This window comes from Vigna unguiculata, chromosome 4 (assembly GCF_004118075.2).
Source record: "Vigna unguiculata cultivar IT97K-499-35 chromosome 4, ASM411807v1, whole genome shotgun sequence".
Taxonomy (NCBI): domain Eukaryota; kingdom Viridiplantae; phylum Streptophyta; class Magnoliopsida; order Fabales; family Fabaceae; genus Vigna; species Vigna unguiculata.
This window is the reverse complement of record NC_040282.1, coordinates 20,098,685-20,113,430: the sequence shown is the minus strand read 5'-3', so window position 1 is coordinate 20,113,430 and position 14,746 is coordinate 20,098,685. Positions and strand designations below refer to the sequence as shown.

General features: G+C 39.0%; 1 pseudogene; it reads left to right on the top strand.

The window, feature by feature from the left end:
* Positions 1 to 889: 889 nt before the first annotated feature.
* On the top strand, positions 890 to 3,087 carry LOC114180238 (annotated as a pseudogene).
* Positions 3,088 to 14,746: the final 11,659 nt, after the last annotated feature.

Here is a 14,746-nt window from a genome sequence, read left to right as displayed (position 1 = left end):
AAACCCCCCTATTTTTATAGTTGCTAGTTTTAAAGTACATTTTTTGAGAATCAAATATTTGAGATCAATTCCGTATTCGTTGTGAGACGACTCAGGGTTATCTTAACCCTAACTATTTTCTTCACTACAAACTGGCAATACTGAAGTTGCTAAAGTAGTGGTAATTTGATCGCCTAACGACAGCGATATCAAATTTGGCGCCGTTGCCGGGGAATACGGTTAGTATTTCTTTTATTTTGATTCTGTTTTTATTTATTTTATTTATTTTATTTTATTTTATTTTTTATTTTTTATTTTTCTTTATTATTTATTTTACGCATATACGTTTGATATAGTTTGTTATTTTGTAGTATCTAGTTTTCTGTTAATATACTCCAAGCAAAGTTCTATTTTTGTTTTGATTAAGAATTTCTTTTAAGAAATTTTTGAGACTAGTTTGGAAAACTCTGTCTAGGAAAGACTTGGTATTTAAGTTGTCCATTGTGACGCACCTCTCTTTCCTGGGAGTAGACCCAACGACATCTTAACTCATTTCTTTCTTGAAATCTTTCTCCAAAACAAGAATAGGAAGAAAAAAAAAACACACAGGGAAACACTTTCAGGTGGACTTGCATAGTGCATGACTCGGGCCAATCCGGGTCAATTTTATCAACTTGATTCAGAACTTGAAAGGAACTTGCGTAAATCACGTAGGAGACTTGAACTCAGGTGTTCTACTGAAGGAGCACCATCATCATCTGAACCTACCACTGAAAGTGTACCACTAGAATCACCTCTGGTGATTAACATATCTTCTGATCCATCACCTGAACCAGAAATTCAAGAAGATAGAATGGAAGAAAGAACAATAAGAGAGTTGGCTTCACCGGATGCAGCAATTACACAAAACATGTGCATCCAATATCCAGATGGAGAATGTGAGCTTAAGTCTGGGTTAATCCATCTTTTACCCAAATTCCATGGATTAGCAGGAGAAGACCCATACCATCATTTGAAGGAATTTCATGTTGTTTGTTCATCCATGAGACCTACAACAGTGACAGAGGAACATATCAAGCTTAAGGCTTTTCCATTCTCATTGCAAGATGCCGCTAAGAATTGGTTATACTGCCTTCCGCCAGGATCCATCAATACCTGGGAGACTCTGAAAAGATTATTTCTGGAAAAGTTTTTTCCAGCATCTAGAGTTGCTGCTATTCGCAAAGATATTTATGGGATAAGGCAACAAGAAAGAGAAAGTCTTCACGAGTATTGGGAAAGATTCAAAAAGTTGTGTGCTTCCTGTCCTCATCACCAAATAAACGAGCATCTCCTCATTCAATACTTTTATGAGGGATTGAGTATCATGGATAGACAAATGATAGATGCTGCAAGTGGAGGGTCATTGGTGGACAAAACGCCAACAAATGCAAGACAATTGATTGAAACTATGGCATCGAACCATCAACAATTTTCCACAAGGAGTAATTCTATAACTCTATTGAAGGGAACCCATGGAGTAGAAGCTTCATATGTTGCAGATCACAAGAAATTAGAAGGGAAGTTGGATGACTTAGCAGCCATGGTAAGGACCTTGACAGACTTACAGAAAAAGCCTATCCCTTCTACTTTATGTGGAATTTGTGCTTCTACTAATCATCCTACAGAGGCTTGTTCTATGTTAAAAGAGACAGGGACGTTAGACAATGAACAACCTCAGGCATATGCTGCAAACATCTATGGCAATAATAGCCACCTCGGCAGCAATACAACCATGATTTGTCCTCCAACAAGTACAACCCAGATTGGAAGGAATATCCCAGCCAGAAATGGGGAAATCAACAGCCTCAACACCAACAAGTCTATGTTCCACCTCAACAGAGGCAACAACCACAACCAGCTGCAACCTCTGGTGATTCAAACATGGAGGCAATGATGAAAATGATGGCTGACATGATGAAGGGACAAATCAATGAGTTGAAACAGACGATGGAAGCAACCAATCAAAATTTGCAAAATCAGATTGGACAAATGGCAAATGAGTTAAATCAGATGAAGTCTCAACAAGGCTCAAGCAATTTGCCTGCACAAACTGTAATCAACCCGAGAAATGTAAGTGCTATTACTTTAAGATCGGGTAAGCAAATACAAGGTCTTGGGGATGCCCAAGAAGATGAAGATAAGGACAATGAAGTTGTACCTAATGATGAAAGAGGAAGATCAGATGAAACAACACAAGCAACATCTGAGATGCCTGCACCCAGTGATAACTCCAGGTTGGTATCCCCTAATACTTCCTCTGAAAATCCTTCTCCTTATTCTCCTCCTCCTCCCTATCCAAACCGTTTGAAACCAAAAACTAAAAAGATGGAGGAGTTAGACAAAGAAATCCTGAATACTTTCAAGAAAGTGGAGATAAACATTCCTTTGTTGGATGCTGTGAGACAAATTCCTAAATACGCCAAGTTTCTCAAAGAATTATGTACACATAAAAGGCGTATTATGGACAAAGAGGTAGTGAACATGGGAAGAAACGTTTCTAGCTTAATTAAGAAGCCTGCAGTCAGAATGCCGCAAAAGTGTAAGGATCCAGGTATGTTTTCTGTTCCCTGCATTATAGGTAGTACTAAGTTTGACAATGCTATGTTAGATTTAGGAGCTTCCATTAATGTAATGCCTTTATCTGTTTTTACTTCACTTCATCTTGGACCTCTTAAGTCTACTGGTGTGGTCATTCAATTGGCCAACCGTAGCACAGTTAACCCTGCAGGTGTGCTAGAAGATGTGCTTGTCCGTGTGGACAAGTTAATTTTTCCTGCAGATTTCTACATCTTGGATATGAAGGATGATGAAGGAATGAGTTCAACCACAATCATCTTGGGAAGACCATTCATGATGACAGCACGTACCAAGATAGACGTGCATGCAGGATCCTTGACTATGGAGATAGGAGATGAGAAGGTGCAGTTCAACGTGCTAGAAGCCATGAAGCACCCAATTGAAGACCATTCTTTGTTTTGCATTGATTTATTGAGTAATGTAGTGAACAATTATGCTTTTGGACTTTTGGACGTTTTATCTGGTTTTTCTTCTTCTTTGGATTTTTCTTTTTCGAATGTTTCGGGCTCAATTTTAGACGAAAGAGAAAATTTTAAAACAGGTGATGTTGAGGACGGGTGTCACTATTTGATACCTCTGTGGCGTCCAAGTGTGATGCTGAGGTGGCTGAAATTACCTTAGGCAGTAAAATGTTGCCATCTGTGGAACAGCCACCCACTTTGGAGTTGAAACCTTTACCATCTCATTTGAAATATGTTTATCTTGAGAGGGATGGGAAACTCCCTGTTATTATATCTGCCTTGCTTACTAACGAGCAGGAACAAAAGCTATTGCAGGTTATCAAAGATCACAAGCAAGCAATAGGCTGGACTTTGGCAGATATTCCTGGTATTAGTCCTTCTTTCTGCATGCACAGAATACTCTTGGAGGAGGATGCTAAGCCAGTGAGGCAACCTCAGAGGAGACTGAATCCTCAGCTGATGGAGGTTGTAAAGAAAGAAGTCACCAAGTTGCTACAAGCAGGTATTATATATCCTATTTCTGACAGCACTTGGGTGAGTCCTGTACATGTGGTCCCCAAGAAATCTGGGATCACCGTGGTCAAGAATGAGAAGAACGAGTTGATTCCTACTCGTATTCAGAATAGCTGGAGGGTCTGTATTGATTATAGAAGACTAAACCAGGCCACCAGGAAGGACCACTTCCCTTTACCATTCATGGACCAGATGTTAGATCGATTGGCAGGTAAGTCTCATTACTGTTTTCTTGATGGATTCTCTGGGTATTTTCAGATTTGTATTGCCCCAGAGGATCAACATAAGACTACTTTTACTTGTCCATTCGGTACATATGCTTATAGAAAAATGCCATTTGGCCTTTGCAATGCTCTGGAACATTTCAGCGATGTATGATGAGTATTTTTACAGATTTGTTGGAGCATTGTATTGAGGTTTTTATGGATGATTTTAGTGTATATGGTTCATCTTTTGATCACTGCTTGTCTAATCTTGCTAGAGTCTTGGAGAGATGTGAAGAAACTAACCTTGTTCTAAATTTTGAAAAATGTCATTTTATGGTGGAACAAGGTATAGTTTTAGGTCACGTTGTTTCCAAGAATGGTATATCTGTAGATCCTGCTAAAATTGATATTATTTCACAATTGCCTTACCCCTCTTCTGTGAAAGAGGTTCGATCTTTTCTTGGACATGCAGGATTTTACAGGAGGTTTATCAAGGACTTCAGCAAGATAGCCAACCCTCTCTCCAACTTGTTGCAAAAGGATATAGTATTTGACTTTGGAGAGAGGTGCAAAGATGCATTTGATACATTGAAAAAGGCGCTTACCACCACTCCTATCATCCAGCCACCTGACTGGACATTACCATTCGAGTTGATGTGTGATGCATCAAACTTTGCAGTAGGAGCGGTGCTTGCACAAAAAGATGGGAAGCTATCACATGTGATATATTATGCTTCCAGAACATTGGATACAGCGCAGGCTAACTACACCACGACTGAGAAGGAATTATTGGCTGTTGTGTTTGCCTTGGACAAATTCAGACCGTATATACTTGGTTCCAAGGTAATTGTTTATACTGATCATGCAGCATTAAAATTCCTTCTGAAGAAAGCAGATTCGAAACCAAGGTTGATCAGATGGATGCTACTGCTCCAAGAGTTTGACATTGAGATTCTAGACAGAAGTGGAGCACATAACTTAGTAGCCGATCATCTTAGCAGGATTGAAAATGGAGAAGATAACATTCCTATTAAGGATGACTTTCCTGATGAAGTCCTCCTAGCATTGACTGCTGTAAAGGTATGTTTCCTGAACCTTGGTTTGCTGACATTGTTAATTATTTGGTTGTTTCTGCTATTCCTCCTTCCTTCTCCAAATATGAAAGAATCAAGCTAAAAAGTGAGGCAAAGTACTATATCTGGGAAGACCCAATCTTATGGCGCATTGGTAGTGACCAAGTCATAAGGAGGTGTGTTCCAGATATCGAGATACCTCATGTGCTTGAGTTCTGTCATTCGTCTCCTTTTGGTGGACATTATGGCACACAAAGAACAGGTAGGAAGGTGTTGGATTGTGGATTATATTGGCCTACTATTTTTAAAGATGCACAGAGGGTATATGAAAATTGTGAGCAGTGCCAAAGGGCAGCCAGATCCATTACAAGAAGGGATGAAATGCCTCAACAACCCATGCTATATTGTGAGGTATTTGATATTTGGGGTATTGATTTTATGGGTCCTTTTCCTCCTTCTTTTGGGTTTTCTTATATTTTGCTTGCTGTAGACTATGTCTCCAAATGGGTGGAAGCCATAGCTACAAGGACTAATGATTCTCGAGTTGTTATGAGTTTTGTCAGGTCTAACATTTTCTGCAGATTTGGGATACCACGAGCCATCATCAGTGACCAGGGGACTCATTTCTGTAATAGGCTACTTGAGAACATGTTGAAGAAGTATGGGGTGACACATCGCATTGCTACACCATATCACCCCCAAACCAATGGGCAAGCAGAGATCTCTAACAGAGAGATTAAAAAGATACTAGAGAAAGTAGTGAAGCCTAGTCGAAAGGATTGGGCCACAAGATTGGATGAAGCACTTTGGGCACACAGGACAGCCTACAAAACACCTATAGGTATGTCACCTTTCAGGGTGGTTTTTGGAAAGGCTTGTCATCTACCTGTGGAGATTGAACATCGGGCCTATTGGGCCGTGAAAGCATGCAACTTGGATTTGGAAGAAGCAGGAAATGAGCGAAAGCTTCAGTTGCAAGAACTAGAGGAGATTAGGCTTGCAGCCTATGAAAATTCAAAGAATGAACATCGGGCCTATTGGCGTGAAAGCATGCAACTTGGATTTGGAAGAAGCAGGAAATGAGCGAAAGCTTCAGTTGCAAGAACTATAGGAGATTAGGCTTGCAGCCTATGAAAATTCAAAGTTCTATAAAGAGAAAACCAAGAAGTTCCATGACCAAAAGCTTGTGGCTAGAAAGGATTTCAAGGTAGGCCAGAAGGTGTTACTATACAAATCTAAGCTTGGTCACATGAGTGGTAAGTTGCGTTCTACTTGGGAAGGACCATACATTGTTACAGAAGTCTTCCCTTATGGAGCAGTGGAGATCAAGGAAGAATCTTCAGCAAGAACTTTTAAAGTTAATGGGCATCGTCTTCGGATATTCAATGAAAATCAAGATATGCTGAATAAGACGATGGATGGATGAACTTGACTTCTCCCTCATACCTTCCACCTTGAGGAGGTAAGTACACTTCATACTTTTTCTTTGCATTTTATACATATTGGATACATTGAGGACAATGCATGGATAAAGTGTGGGGGTGTGGGGAGATTTCCCCCTTTTCTGTTTTTGTTTTCTATTTGTTTTGTTTTTCCTTTTCTAATTTTGCTTTCTGTTTGTTTTTATATAAAAAAAAAGTTTCTGCTTTCAATAAAACATATTGACATTGGATTTTTGGATTTGATTTACTAATTGGAACGATCATAATTCTGGGAAAATAAGAGTCATGTGCTATGAATGGATTATTTCTGTGAATTACTGATTGAGTTGATTTGAGAGTTTCTGGAATAAATCTTTTGTGAAAGAGTTTTTGACCTTGTGAGTTTTGAGCTTTATTGTAAGGATGAACTACTGTGTGTCATTCCTATTTTTCTTGTGTGATTTGCTCATGTCTTGTTGGTACTCAAATGTTTAGCTTGATTCTGTTGTTTTGCATCTTAGGTGGACATGCATGATTTGATATGACTGAGGCATTTCTTGTTTTTAGCTACTTGGCCAAATAAGCTAACCATAACATTGATCCATTGGTAGCCCCTTGAGCTTAAACCTCTTTTTCTTGTTTTGAGCATACTGTTAAACCTTAAAAAGAAAAAGACCATTTTTTTCCTTACCTTAGGGAGAAAGAAGGAGCTAGTGGATTATGTTGAGATTGGTTGAGGAATAAAGTGTGGGGGTGAGTATTTCCCCCACAAAGTTGTAAAAATGGCAAAAGGAAAATAATTGTTGATGACAGAGTGTTGAAATGAAAAATGATTGCTGTCTGAAAAAGAGCAACAAAGGATAAAAGGGAAAAAAAGAAGAAGAAGTAAAGATTGTTTTTGAAACTGTGCTCCATAACTCTTTCTTCCTTACTATTTCAAAAACACACAAATCCTAAAGTTTTTCCTACCTTTGCCTTGGCCTCATCATAACCTGTTAAAAGTCCTCATGATTTTTGAATGCATGTTTTCTGAAAGCTGTGAATATTAGAGTCTTGCTAAGCATTGAGAGTGTTTACTTGCATGGGTATTTTGAGTGAAAACACAAGCCAAAACACTTGAGCGAATCTTGGTGAGAAAATATATATTTAACTTGAGTGTTTCTCTTTCATATTTGATTATCTTGTAAACTCAAAAGATTAACTCATGTGTGAAAAACAGAATTTTATCCATTTGTTTGTGCATGACAACATGTTTTCTAGAAGATTGATCTGTTTTCATTGGTATTCATTTCTTTAATCCACTGAAAATATGGAATAAAAGACCTCAGAAAAGAGTTTTGAAATTGTTCAATTTTGCCCAGGAGTGCAAAAGGATAAGTGTGGGTGTGTGATGAGTTCAAATTTTTGCCCTCATTTAATATTTAAATTTGGGGATTTAATTGAATTTTCTGTGCTTAAAGATTGATTTAATTAGGATTTGTGATTATTGGATTTATTGAGTAAGTTTGGTAAAAGTGGCATAAAAATTGATTTTAGTTGCATAAAATATTATTGGATATTTTAACGTTTGTTAATGCAGCTGGAATTTATTTTTGGTCGATTAATAATGTGATTTTGAAATATTCAAAGTTACAAAATAAGTCCAAAATCAAGAAATTCTGAAAAAGAATAAATCAGGAGCTAAATGCACCCCCAGTTTTCATTTGCACACTCCTCCCTCAAGTGGACCACAAAAACCTGTTCTGCACCCCCAGTTTTCACTAAGTTGCACCCCTCCTACCACTTAAACTCCACTAAACCAGATCATGCCATGTGGCAATCCCCACCTCTTAAAATTAGCCAACCAGAACAAGTCACGTGTCATAATCCTACCCTCACCAAATTAACCAATCAGATTCTGCCACGTCATCATCTTCATCTCCCAAAACAGAAACCCTAATTTTCCCCAAACCCTAGCCGCCACCATCAACCTCCACGGCAGCCACCGCCGTTTCCGGCCACCACGATTCTGCAGCGACGCGTCACCACCACCACCACCGCGAACCATCCAGCGGTACCACTCGCGGTCATCTTCTCCGCAGAGAGCCACCACGAACCCGCAACCACTGTCCTCGCCGGAAACTTCAACCTCCATCTCTGCACCTCGCGCATCTCTTCCTTCGCGAAACAGCGCCGACGGCCACCGCGCATCAGCCCCCGCGTCGCATCTCTTCGTTCGCGCTCCGCAACACCACCGCGTCGCACTTCACATCGCAGCAGCGCAACGCCGGCAGTCGCGCCTCCACACTTTGGTCCTCCATTCGAGACAGCTTCATTTTCTCTGCAACTCGTCGCCGCACCACTGCACCACCATGGCCACCGCAGCTTCACCACCATCTTCGAACAGGAACCGCGTCGGAAGAGCTCGCCGGAGCAGCACCACGCCGGCAGCCGCGCCGTCACGAGGGAGGGAGAAGAGTGTGAGAGTGAAACCCTAATTCTGGAGAGAGACACTCTGCGCCACGTGTCAGGCTGCTATTGGACAGTCAAACTGGTCAACTGGTCAAAGTCAGCAGTCAAATTCTGGTCAATTTTGTAAAAATGCTTAAATAAGAGGGGCAGAATTGGAAATTGGACAGAAATTAAGTTGCTAATTAATTAAATAAAAAATAAAAATAAATGATTTTAGCAACTGACAATTTTACAACTCACAGCTTAGACACTTAGAACTCTCTGGTTTTGGCAGATACCGTCTCCACCACATCTCTCATTCTTTCTTTTATTTTCTTTCTTTCATATCATCATGTATTCCATCAAAGCCATGGAGGGCTAAGCTTTAAGGGTTGATTCCACTGTAATTTCTTAAATGGATTCTGAGGTTAGATGAATTTATATGTTTTGTTATTTTGATTATTGTTGTGGTTTTTGTTATTCTATGTCCTTTGCTTCTAAATTGAATAGAAAATAATGATTTTAAATCTACATGCATGCTAATCATATGAGTTAAGAGGTTTTTAAATAAAATTGAGACTTTACTTTGATTTTGTTTAGAAACTTTCATTTGATTAAATAAGTTTTTGCCAATAATTGAGACTTTAATTTGATTAGAGGTAATTACTTTAACTAAAATTAGTCAAGACTTTACTTTGATTAATTAAGTTTTCTATTTGGTAAAGAAACAAAGGAATAGACATGATTAGGCATAGTAAAATTAATTGAGACTGTACTTTGATTGAATTTACTATGGACAATCTAACAATTCTCACTTTTAGTTGAGACTGTACTTTGATTAAAAGTGAGGATGCCAACAAATGAATTGAGTCTTTACATTGATTGATTTGTAAATCAACAACAATAATTAATTTAACAATAATCTCTAGATAACCAATGAAGAATCTTATTTAGAAAAAGCAGTGGAATTGACCTATTTATTATTACTGTGTTTACAATCTTCCGTGTCATTTTCTTTGCATATCAAAACCCCCCTATTTTTATAGTTGCTAGTTTTAAATTACATTTTTGAGAATCAAATATTTGAGATCAATTCCGTATTCGTTGTGAGACGACTCAGGGTTATCTTAACCCTAACTATTTTCTTCACTACAAACTGGCAATACTGAAGTTGCTAAAGTAGTGGTAATTTGATCGCCTAACGACAGTGATATCAAATTTGGCGCCGTTGCCGGGGAATACGGTTAGTATTTCTTTTATTTTGATTCTGTTTTTATTTATTTTATTTATTTTATTTTATTTTATTTTTTATTTTTTATTTTTCTTTATTATTTATTTTACGCATATACGTTTGATATAGTTTGTTATTTTGTAGTATCTAGTTTTCTGTTAATATACTCCAAGCAAAGTTCTATTTTTGTTTTGATTAAGAATTTCTTTTAAGAAATTTTTGAGACTAGTTTGGAAAACTCTGTCTAGGAAAGACTTGGTATTTAAGTTGTCCATTGTGACGCACCTCTCTTTCCTGGGAGTAGACCCAACGACATCTTAACTCATTTCTTTCTTGAAATCTTTCTCCAAAACAAGAATAGGAAGAAAAAAAAAACACACAGGGAAACACTTTCAGGTGGACTTGCATAGTGCATGACTCGGGCCAATCCGGGTCAATTTTATCAACTTGATTCAGAACTTGAAAGGAACTTGCATAAATCACGTAGGAGACTTGAACTCAGGTGTTCTACTGAAGGAGCACCATCATCATCTGAACCTACCACTGAAAGTGTACCACTAGAATCACCTCTGGTGATTAACATATCTTCTGATCCATCACCTGAACCAGAAATTCAAGAAGATAGAATGGAAGAAAGAACAATAAGAGAGTTGGCTTCACCGGATGCAGCAATTACACAAAACATGTGCATCCAATATCCAGATGGAGAATGTGAGCTTAAGTCTGGGTTAATCCATCTTTTACCCAAATTCCATGGATTAGCAGGAGAAGACCCATACCATCATTTGAAGGAATTTCATGTTGTTTGTTCATCCATGAGACCTACAACAGTGACAGAGGAACATATCAAGCTTAAGGCTTTTCCATTCTCATTGCAAGATGCCGCTAAGAATTGGTTATACTGCCTTCCGCCAGGATCCATCAATACCTGGGAGACTCTGAAAAGATTATTTCTGGAAAAGTTTTTTCCAGCATCTAGAGTTGCTGCTATTCGCAAAGATATTTATGGGATAAGGCAACAAGAAAGAGAAAGTCTTCACGAGTATTGGGAAAGATTCAAAAAGTTGTGTGCTTCCTGTCCTCATCACCAAATAAACGAGCATCTCCTCATTCAATACTTTTATGAGGGATTGAGTATCATGGATAGACAAATGATAGATGCTGCAAGTGGAGGGTCATTGATGGACAAAACGCCAACAAATGCAAGACAATTGATTGAAACTATGGCATCGAACCATCAATAATTTTCCACAAGGAGTAATTCTATAACTCTATTGAAGGGAACCCATGGAGTAGAAGCTTCGTATGTTGTAGATCACAAGAAATTAGAAGGGAAGTTGGATGACTTAGCAGCCATGGTAAGGACCTTGACAGACTTACAGAAAAAGCCTATCCCTTCTACTTTATGTGGAATTTGTGCTTCTACTAATCATCCTACAGAGGCTTGTTCTATGTTAAAAGAGACAGGGACGTTAGACAATGAACAACCTCAGGCATATGCTGCAAACATCTATGGCAATAATAGACCACCTCGGCAGCAATACAACCATGATTTGTCCTCCAACAAGTACAACCCAGATTGGAAGGAATATCCCAGCCAGAAATGGGGAAATCAACAGCCTCAACACCAACAAGTCTATGTTCCACCTCAACAGAGGCAACAACCACAACCAACTGCAACCTCTGGTGATTCAAACATGGAGGCAATGATGAAAATGATGGCTGACATGATGAAGGGACAAATCAATGAGTTGAAACAGACGATGGAAGCAACCAATCAAAATTTGCAAAATCAGATTGGACAAATGGCAAATGAGTTAAATCAGATGAAGTCTCAACAAGGCTCAAGCAATTTGCCTGCACAAACTGTAATCAACCCGAGAAATGTAAGTGCTATTACTTTAAGATCGGGTAAGCAAATACAAGGCCTTGGGGATGCCCAAGAAGATGAAGATAAGGACAATGAAGTTGTACCTAATGATGAAAGAGGAAGATCAGATGAAACAACACAAGCAACATCTGAGATGCCTGCACCCAATGATAACTCCAGGTTGGTATCCCCTAATACTTCCTCTGAAAATCCTTCTCCTTATTCTCCTCCTCCTCCCTATCCAAACCGTTTGAAACCAAAAACTAAAAAGATGGAGGAGTTAGACAAAGAAATCCTGAATACTTTCAAGAAAGTGGAGATAAATATTCCTTTGTTGGATGCTGTTAGACAAATTCCTAAATACGCCAAGTTTCTCAAAGAATTATGTACACATAAAAGGCGTATTATGGACAAAGAGGTAGTGAACATGGGAAGAAACGTTTCTAGCTTAATCAAGAAGCCTGCAGTCAGAATGCCGCAAAAGTGTAAGGATCCAGGTATGTTTTCTGTTCCCTGCATTATAGGTAGTACTAAGTTTGACAATGCTATGTTAGATTTAGGAGCTTCCATTAATGTAATGCCTTTATCTGTTTTTACTTCACTTCATCTTGGACCTCTTAAGTCTACTGGTGTGGTCATTCAATTGGCCAACCGTAGCACAGTTAACCCTGCAGGTGTGCTAGAAGATGTTCTTGTCCGTGTGGACAAGTTAATTTTTCCTGCAGATTTCTACATCTTGGATATGAAGGATGATGAAGGAATGAGTACAACCACAATCATCTTGGGAAGACCATTCATGATGACAGCACGTACCAAGATAGACGTGCATGCAGGATCCTTGACTATGGAGATAGGAGATGAGAAGGTGCAGTTCAACGTGCTAGAAGCCATGAAGCACCCAATTGAAGACCATTCTTTGTTTTGCATTGATTTATTGAGTAATGTAGTGAACAATTATGCTTTTGGACTTTTGGACGTTTTATCTGGTTTTTCTTCTTCTTTGGATTTTTCTTTTTCGAATGTTTCGGGCTCAATTTTAGACGAAAGAGAAAATTTTAAAACAGGTGATGTTGAGGACGTGGTGTCACTATTTGATACCTCTGTGGCGTCCAAGTGTGATGCTGAGGTGGCTGAAATTACCTTAGGCCGTAAAATGTTGCCATCTGTGGAACAGCCACCCACTTTGGAGTTGAAACCTTTACCATCTCATTTGAAATATGTTTATCTTGAGAGGGATGGGAAACTCCCTGTTATTATATCTGCCTTGCTTACTAACGAGCAGGAACAAAAGCTATTGCAGGTTATCAAAGATCACAAGCGAGCAATAGGCTGGACTTTGGCAGATATTCCTGGTATTAGTCCTTCTTTCTGCATGCACAGAATACTCTTGGAGGAGGATGCTAAGCCAGTGAGGCAACCTCAGAGGAGACTGAATCCTCAGCTGATGGAGGTTGTGAAGAAAGAAGTCACCAAGTTGCTATAAGCAGGTATTATATATCCTATTTCTGACAGCACTTGGGTGAGTCCTGTACATGTGGTCCCCAAGAAATCTGGGATCACCGTGGTCAAGAATGAGAAGAACGAGTTGATTCCTACTCGTATTCAGAATAGCTGGAGGGTCTGTATTGATTATAGAAGACTAAACCAGGCCACCAGGAAGGACCACTTCCCTTTACCATTCATGGACCAGATGTTAGATCGATTGGCAGGTAAGTCTCATTACTATTTTCTTGATGGATTCTCTGGGTATTTTCAGATTTGTATTGCCCCAGAGGATCAACATAAGACTACTTTTACTTGTCCATTCGGTACATATGCTTATAGAAAAATGCCATTTGGCCTTTGCAATGCTCTTGGAACATTTCAGCGATGTATGATGAGTATTTTTACAGATTTGTTGGAGCATTGTATTGAGGTTTTTATGGATGATTTTAGTGTATATGGTTCATCTTTTGATCACTGCTTGTCTAATCTTGCTAGAGTCTTGGAGAGATGTGAAGAAACTAACCTTGTTCTAAATTTTGAAAAATGTCATTTTATGGTGGAACAAGGTATAGTTTTAGGTCACGTTGTTTCCAAGAATGGTATATCTGTAGATCCTGCTAAAATTGATATTATTTCACAATTGCCTTACCCCTCTTCTGTGAAAGAGGTTCGATCTTTTCTTGGACATGCAGGATTTTACAGGAGGTTTATCAAGGACTTCAGCAAGATAGCCAACCCTCTCTCCAACTTGTTGCAAAAGGATATAGTATTTGACTTTGGAGAGAGGTGCAAAGATGCATTTGATACATTGAAAAAGGCGCTTACCACCACTCCTATCATCCAGCCACCTGACTGGACATTACCATTCGAGTTGATGTGTGATGCATCAAACTTTGCAGTAGGAGCGGTGCTTGCACAAAAAGATGGGAAGCTATCACATGTGATATATTATGCTTCCAGAACATTGGATACAGCGCAGGCTAACTACACCACGACTGAGAAGGAATTATTGGCTGTTGTGTTTGCCTTGGACAAATTCAGACCGTATATACTTGGTTCCAAGGTAATTGTTTATACTGATCATGCAGCATTAAAATTCCTTCTGAAGAAAGCAGATTCGAAACCAAGGTTGATCAGATGGATGCTACTGCTCCAAGAGTTTGACATTGAGATTCTAGACAGAAGTGGAGCACATAACTTAGTAGCCGATCATCTTAGCAGGATTGAAAATGGAGAAGATAACATTCCTATTAAGGATGACTTTCCTGATGAAGTCCTCCTAGCATTGACTGCTGTAAAAGGTATGTTTCCTGAACCTTGGTTTGCTGACATTGTTAATTATTTGGTTGTTTCTGCTATTCCTCCTTCCTTCTCCAAATATGAAAGAATCAAGCTAAAAAGTGAGGCAAAGTACTATATCTGGGAAGACCCAATCTTATGGCGCATTGGTAGTGACCA